This window comes from Cibotium barometz, chromosome 13 (genome assembly GCF_041138505.1).
Source record: "Cibotium barometz isolate CiBa-2024 chromosome 13, ASM4113850v1, whole genome shotgun sequence".
Lineage (NCBI taxonomy): Eukaryota > Viridiplantae > Streptophyta > Polypodiopsida > Cyatheales > Cibotiaceae > Cibotium > Cibotium barometz.
Genome location: NC_141058.1, coordinates 3,744,796 through 3,753,065, shown reverse-complemented (window position 1 = coordinate 3,753,065; position 8,270 = coordinate 3,744,796).

The following is an 8,270-nucleotide window of genomic DNA, read 5'->3' as shown; positions in this document are numbered from 1 at the left end:
GGACATGAAAACAGTGAAGTACATGTGTGTATATGCTTTAAAATACAAGCCTGTGTGGGTAATAGGAGGACAGGGAGCCATTTTGGAGGCAAAATATCAGGAGCAGGGAGTGCCTGATGAAGATGCTACGAACTGGAGAAATGTAGTCAAACATATTGGGAACAACTTTGCAGAAGGAAGTTTTTGCAAAGGAGCTATGGTTTGAGATATTTTTAGCCTCGAATGTGGGTACTTTTCATCCGGAGCAGTTTTGCAGATGATAAATGGTCAGCTTGATGTGGATTTTGTGTGCGCATGGAGAACATGCTATAGTGAGACCCGGGTGTCAAGACGTAGTCAGGGATATGGGCTACAGGGCTATGTACTTGGATTTTTATTTGGATGTGCTGAGTGAATGAGAGAGAGAGAGAGAGAGAGAGAGTGTTGGTAAGTGTGTGCGCTCCAGTCTGCCGGTGAATTGAGGGAGGCCCATCTTTGCTAGCGGCCTGTTCTCCCATGTTCCCTCGAGATCCAGAGTGCTAGCTCTCACAGCCAAACACCCAGCATGTTCCCAGCCAAGCCGCCCACGTCACGACAACGTGTGGCAAGAGCGCACAACATGCTCCCAAAAATAGCTTAAAATAGAAGCATAGATTCTATTCCTACCATATTCCTAGTTTACTAAATCCAAAGTAAAATAGGAAGACTAGGAATATTTACATATTGTGGTCCAAATACACATAATTTTTCCCTACCATATTCCTAGTTTACTAAATCCAAAGTAAAATAGGAAGACTAGGAATATTTACATATTGTGGTCCAAATACACATAAAGTTATATGCATGTACATGCTCCCAAAAATAGCTTAAAATAGGCATAGATTCTATTACAAGAGCATAAGCCTCCCTTATGACACAAAAATATTAAAAATCTACAAGAATCAACGAGAAGTGTCATCCCATGATCTTGGTTTGATCCTTTCTCACAAGATATTATTTTACAAGGTAAGCTATGAGAAACATCACAAATTCTCACACTCTTATTGTGATAAAAGTGGTTTTGACACCAATTGGAGCATGCCTCACGGTTAAGGGTAACAAATCATGGCAAGTACTACATGAGAGTGTCTATTGTCAAAGTTGTTGTGCAACAATGTGGGCACTAGATACATGATCTCTTTTCGAAGAAGCGAACACGATATCTCCCATGTCGATGCTTTTGCCTCAATACACCAATTTGATAAGAACACTTGTTGGGTTGGAAAGTCTCCTTTTCTTCTAAAAGCACTGACATGTTGTGAGGCTCTACTTTCTTTCCATGGCCAAGCCTTGTTTGTGTTACATGTGCTTGGATTTGTCAAGTGCTTCCTCTTGTTGGCATATTAGTCTCTTTTGGAGTAATAGAGATGGAAAGGCTCTCCTTGGAGATTTTGAGTTGATTTAGAAATGATTTTTTTTCATTGGAGTTTTTCTCTTTAAACTTTGCTTCAATTGTGGAAATGAGATTCTTGATTTCTTCAATGTAGGTGTGTATCTCTTCATTTATACATGTGTCATTGAATTCCTTGGGGCTTCGAGGCGACCTCTGGATTGATATATGCTCAGGGAACACACATTGTCAACAATTGGGAGGATTGCTTGTAAATGAGGGAAGTGATCCTTGATTATTAATCGTATGCCATAGAGGTGTTTGTAATCACTTGTCCAATTAGGACAATTACATGCTCACATGGTACAAATGATTTGGAATAGATGTACTTCTAATCTCTTGAATAACAATGTCATGTCATTTATAGTATCTAGTGAAGATGGATCACTCTCATAACACTACACGAGTTTCTCCCCCTATGACAATCTTGTAGTATGCCTCTTTGATGATCCACAGATGTTGACACATCCAAAATCAGCTAACACATGCAATAAACTTACTCAATTAGAAAGTAATACAATAGATAATATCACATTAAGTATTCTAGATCTATGATGTTGAAAGCACCTATTTATTGCTTTTGCTCCACCCATATGTAGTACCAATTTTGGAATCACCCACAAGCACATGTAGAAGATCTAAGATAGATCTATTATTTCGTGCATCTAAGAGAGTGTATTTAATGTATTGCCATAGCCTTTTCACCAAGATAGATCTATTAATTTGTGTATCCAAGAGAGTGTATTTAATGTATTTCCATAGCCTTTCCACCAAGTTGGTTGTATCAACAGCCATCATTCCCACCACATATACAATCATGCCCATACCATCTATTTGTGACATATTGTTGCACATTGCCATGTGTGTAGAAGATCTTGGTAAATTTGTTCAAAGTCAAATTTTGTAACAGTGTGCATAAGATTAGTCATTGATGTGTAGATAACATCTTGCATTTCCTTTGGGACATTTCCATTGGGACCTGCATTATGACAATCCTATGGAATGAGTATAGGTAAGTTATTTAAAAAAATAAAAAACCCAAAGGACACCATTTTCAACATAGAGTAGACCTTATTTTGTGCCTTAAATGATAAAGACATTGCCTTCCAATCATCCTTTTGAAAGTTTACCTACAAAGGTGAATAACATCAATCTATATGTACATATACAAATTCATATACTAATTTAAAAAAATAAAAGCAATTCTTAACATGTTACCTTAATTATATATTTGATATGACAACATGGATACTTCCTTTGGGATCATAAAGAATCTATAGATTGTAACCTATAACATGGATACTTCCTTTGGGATCATAAAGAATCTATAGATTGTAACCTGTAACATGGAGACTTCCTTTGGGATCATAAAGAATCTATAGATTGTTACGTGCTGAGAGCTACCCACATCAAACAAGTCTTCCATGTAACATTCAATGACATTTGGACTGGTAGATGATACAATTCATTGTGTGAGCTAGGGACATGTCCTTCATAAGCATAATGTAATGTAATGGATGTTGTATTTGTATCATTAAAGTACTCCACATGTTCCTTGAATGGACAACCAAATGTTTTTGAGCTCCTCGATCTCTTGATTGTCCCGCTTCTATTAGCTTTTCCACCTCTATGGCACAAATAACAATGACCATCTTTGATGGACCATGGCTTTTGCTTTAATGAACCTTTACAATCCTCACTTTGTGCTTAATCATTATCTCCATCAAAGCATTCTCCACGTGCACCTTACCTACTATGTTTGGAAGAAACCATTTTGGGTTACTTTTGGAAAGAAATAAAGGATAACCTCCACAATGGACTTGCTTATTGGCTCTCTTACAATCACAAGCATTAATGAAATCCTTCACATAAAAGATAGGAATTCCATGTTTTATAATGTCTATACACTATGTAGACTTGATTGTTTTAGGAGTTTCATCTATCCCTTTGTGATATTTAGCCTCCTTGTTATTATGGCATGCTTTGACAATGCTTCCCCACTCTTCAATGCATGAATATCTTTCATTCTTCTTCTCCACTTCTTCAAATCTAGCATCCCTTAGTGTCACAAGACTTCAATGTCTTCAATTTCATTGAAATATCCCCTTGGGTTGCTTTTTTCATCAATTCATAACTCTTTCCATATCAAAAGGAAAAAAACAAAGATACATAATGGAATGTATTGATTGAAGTAATGATACTATTATTGCCTTCTATTTCATTTGACGGTGTGTTGAGAATGCTCATCTACATTTTTATCATTGCTTGTTATGTAGCAACTTGTATCATAATCAAAGCACTCTCCAAAGTCAAAATCACTTGGACTATCTTTAATCCAATCCATCAAGAACGCATATTGCTTGTTATGTAGCAACTTGTATCATAATCAAAGCACTCTCCAAAGTCAAAATCACTTGGACTATCTTTAATCCAATCCATCAAGAACGCATATTGCTATAAATTAAAATGATTGAAATATCAATATAAAGCTATATCTACATGTGTGTGAGTATATATATATATATATATATATATATATATATATATAGAGAGAGAGAGAGAGAGAGAGAGTACCAAACATGTAAAAGAGAACACCAAGCTTCGATTTCAATCCTCCTTAATTGATTTCTATCTTTTTTTATGATGTCGATGTGTGTGTGTGTGTGTGTGTGTGTGTGTGTGTGTGTGTGTGTGTGTGTGTGTGTGTGTGTGTGTGTGTGTGTGTGTGTGTGTGTGTGTGTGTGTATGACAGAGGCATTAAGCAAGATGGAGATCCAAGAGACAAAGAGAAAGGAGAGGGCACAATAGATTTTTTTTAAATTAAAACTATTATCCCCATCACTCCTCATGTTATGCAATCCCTAGTTTACTTTTTATTCCTAGTTTCCTTAATAAATACCTAGTTTACTTTTGATGTGTAAACATTCCTAGGTACCTTCCGAGTTCACTATAAAGGAATTGGAAATTGGAATTGATTAATTAATCAATATTAATAAATATTCACGTTTTATTGCATGATTGCTATTAGCTAATAGCTAAGCTAATTTGTTATTTGCTAATTCATCATTTGCATGGCATGTTTTATTGCATGATTACTAATAGCTATTAGCTAATAGCTACTTTATTATTTGCTAATTCATCATTTGCATGGCACATTTTATTGCATGATTGCTAATTTGCTATTAGCTAATAGCTAATTTATTATTTGCTAAATTGCTAATTCAGCATGGCAGCCTGCAGGCTAGCACTTGCCACCTGGCATTGGGCAGCCTAGTGGACACTGGACACGTGTAGGGGAATTGAGATTCAGCAATAATGCATGCAGTAAGCCTGGCAGCTGCTCTAGCCTCTATTCTTTCATTCTCTTGCTGCTTGTAGGGAGGCTGGGCCTTGCATCGGCTCTACAGGCTGGCCGCTACAAGTTGCAAGTTTGCAACCTTGGAACTTGGAAGGTAAGTGGCCATTGGCGTTGGTTTACCATTTCTCTAGTGCATTGCTAAGGGCCCAGGGGCCCCAGGCCAGGGCGTTCATGAATCGCGATTTTGAAAGTTAAAACATGTAGGCTTGCAGCTCGCTGCTCTAGCCTCTATTTTTTCATTCTCTTGTAGACTCTTGCTTCTTGCAGCTTAGGAGGCTGGGCCTTTTACATAAATCATCTCGATTCTCGAGACCTTTTACACAAAGGGGGGGCCTCGCTGCCTCGTTCATCTTTGTTGGCTTGCATCGCTCTCCAGCGGGCCAGCTCTCGTGCAAGTTGCCAATGTTGCATCTCTCTCTAGTGGGCCAGCCCTCGCGCAAGTTGCCAATGTTGCATCTCTCTCTAGCGGGCCAGCCGAGTCACCACCACTGGTCCACCCCACATACGCGGCTACTCCAGCACACGCCAGTAGTGGGATCGCGAATCAAAGGTCCTCCAATCCAATAGGTTCTCTCTTTATTTACAAAATAAATGAATCAAGGAACTTCCTTGTGGTTACCATGCTGCATGCACATTAATTTGGTTACCAAAGCTATTGTTTGGTCCTGACTCCTGTGTTGCAACTTCGTCCTCCAGAGCCTTGCGCATGCTGAAAGAGAGCTTTGTACTAGAATTTGGCAAAGTAAGAAGTAGGAAATTAGGAATCTGTAGGAATCAAGATGTTCATGTGCAACTCTCTTTTCTATAAGAGAACTGTTGCGTGGTTGTATGTCGCCCAGGCCCCCATACCCTACACACCTACTATACCAAAGAAAGAGCTCAATGAGGGTTTTTTTTTAATTTAAAATTTGATTTGAGAGTGACCTTTGATCACTATGATGCTGAGATAGACAGATAGCTAGTCTCTTTTGAGTCTTTTCCATGCCTCAGTATCTCGTGGATTTGTTGTTCTACTCTTGATGTTAATATGACTCTCTCTGGTCTTCTCATAAAGGCGTCTTCACCCTTCGCATACAAGGACTCGAGAGTCAAGAGAATCGCCTCAGGCTTACAACTCTCTCAGGTCTAGACTCTACTCGTCTCCACCTGACGTAGGCATGCGAGAAATTGTTGCTTGCTTCTGTTTGTTGCTGGAGATTGTTGGGACAAAAAATAAGAACGTCAGAGCTTGGGTTAGTAACTTAGTATGAGTAGTATGTTTTAGTTTGAGTTTGCTCACAGTCAGAGCTTGGATTACATGGCTTCTTTTTCTTATTTTATTCTTATATTTTACGTCTTGGCTGAACGTCCCAATCTAGTGCCTCATAGAGGATGCGACAAAAAGAAAAAATCACAGCCTTCAATAGATTCTTTTTTGTCACAAGACGGACTAGTGCCAATGTAGGACATGAGAGTAGTGTTGGGAGCTCGGAAACTTGTAATGAGATTTCCCAAGAGTCTTCTTCCAGTAAACCCAAAAGGAAGTGGAAGACTCAATGGAGTCTACTACATCCTTGGGCATATTTATGCAAGTCTACATGTAATGAGGACCGCATAAAATGCACTTGAAGAAGATGGAAGAGTGAATGCTTTCACAATGGGTGGATCCCAAAGCATTCAGCTTTCAACCTTGAATGAGCATGCAAAATCTGCAGATCATAGGAGAGCTGCAAGTATTTATCATGCAAAGCTAAAGGCTATTGGTGGCAAAGGACCAATAGATGGGGGTATTGAAAAAATGGTGCATTCTGGAACAGTTTAGAATAATCACTTGTATGAAGCTGGTACACTTTTGTGCATGCAATAATATTGCATTGGAGAAATATCCCACTCAATTAAAGTTACAAAGGGAGCTTGGCACTCCTAATATGCCATCATCTGATGAGTATGGTGCATATACCAATCCCGTATCTAGAAGAGAGTTCTTGATAGCTTTAAGAGATTGTACTAGACAAGACTTGTATGTTGAAGTTTGTGGAAGTCCATTTTTTCAATCCTCATTGATGAAAGTACAGATAGAACCATGGAGAAACATTTGATTATCTACATTTTGTACTTGGCTGGGAATGGCAAAGAGAGCCCAGTTGTAAATTTGTGAGATTGCTACTAGTTGATAATGGATCTGGGGAGGCAATCTACAATGCTGTCCATGCCATGATCTTAGAGAGCAATCTAGATTTGAAGAAACTAGTTGCATTTGTAACGGATGGTGCCTCAACAATGACAGGTCATAAGATAGGTGCAGTGTCACGGTTTCAAGCATTGGCTTCATGAATTATGGGTGTGCATGTATTGCTCACCATGAGGCACTTGCAACAAAGGATGGTTTTGCATCGAATCCTCATGTGTTTGCTTTTGTTGATAAGGTTGCGAACAAGGTATATGCATGGCTAGGGAAATCAACAAATCAACATGTCGAACTTCGAAACTTGATGTGTATCATATTGCAGACTTGAAAGTTTTACAAATCCATGCAATTAGGTCAAGTAATGGAAAGATTGGTTCCCTTAATGCTTGCTATTTTGGAGCAATGGAGAATGCATGAGAAAAAATGGTACAATTATGATACAATCTTTCAAGTCCAGTTTATGATGCATTTGTTGGCTGATGTTTTAGTTGAATTGAAAAAATTAAATGCAAAATTTCAGAGGAAGAACATGGATGTTACTATGATTGGAGTCTACTTGGATTTGACATTTGAGAAGCTCACTAAAAGGTATATATCTTATGAAGGTCAATTTAGTGTTGGTTCAAAACAGCTTCCAAAGTTTTTGAACATGCCAAAAGATGGGAATATGTTATATGTTGATTCTAATGGGTTTACTCATAAGCATGTGCTACACTTTGTGCCGGTTCCAAAATTAGCTCGAAGAAAGAAATGAGGCAGAGCAGCATCAAGTGATTCAGAAGAGGAGGATGCAACTCTTGATCTCAATGTACTGCCTCATGATGCTCAAAATGCAAGTGGTTCCCTTCCTGAATGTATTTGCATTGGAAGGACATTTGTACAAGATGTTTTGAATGCTTTAAATAATAGGTTTCTTGATCTTGGGGTTTTCAATTTGATCAAGCTATTTAATCCATCTGCCTATCCTTCAGATGTAATTGAAAGGGATAAAAGGACTAAAGAATGGTTAGATAGGCTTATTGGCAAGCTTAATGTTGATGATTCAACAATTGACATTAGGAAATGTTTGGGTAACGGGAGGATTTTGTTGGCATGATGTACAGGGTTGCTAGGAGTAGAGGTATGCATGATGCTTGGGCAATCTGCCGCAACACAAAGACTTAGTGGGACACATTTCCAGGACTGATGCGTTTATGGCAAGCAAGCATAGTAGTTCCAGTGAGTACAGCATCATGCGAGCGAGGTTTCTCTCAACAAAATGACATAAAGAGTAGCTTGTGTCTGGAGACGCTTGATGCATTGTGTATGGAGACGCTTGATGCATTGATGTTGTTATC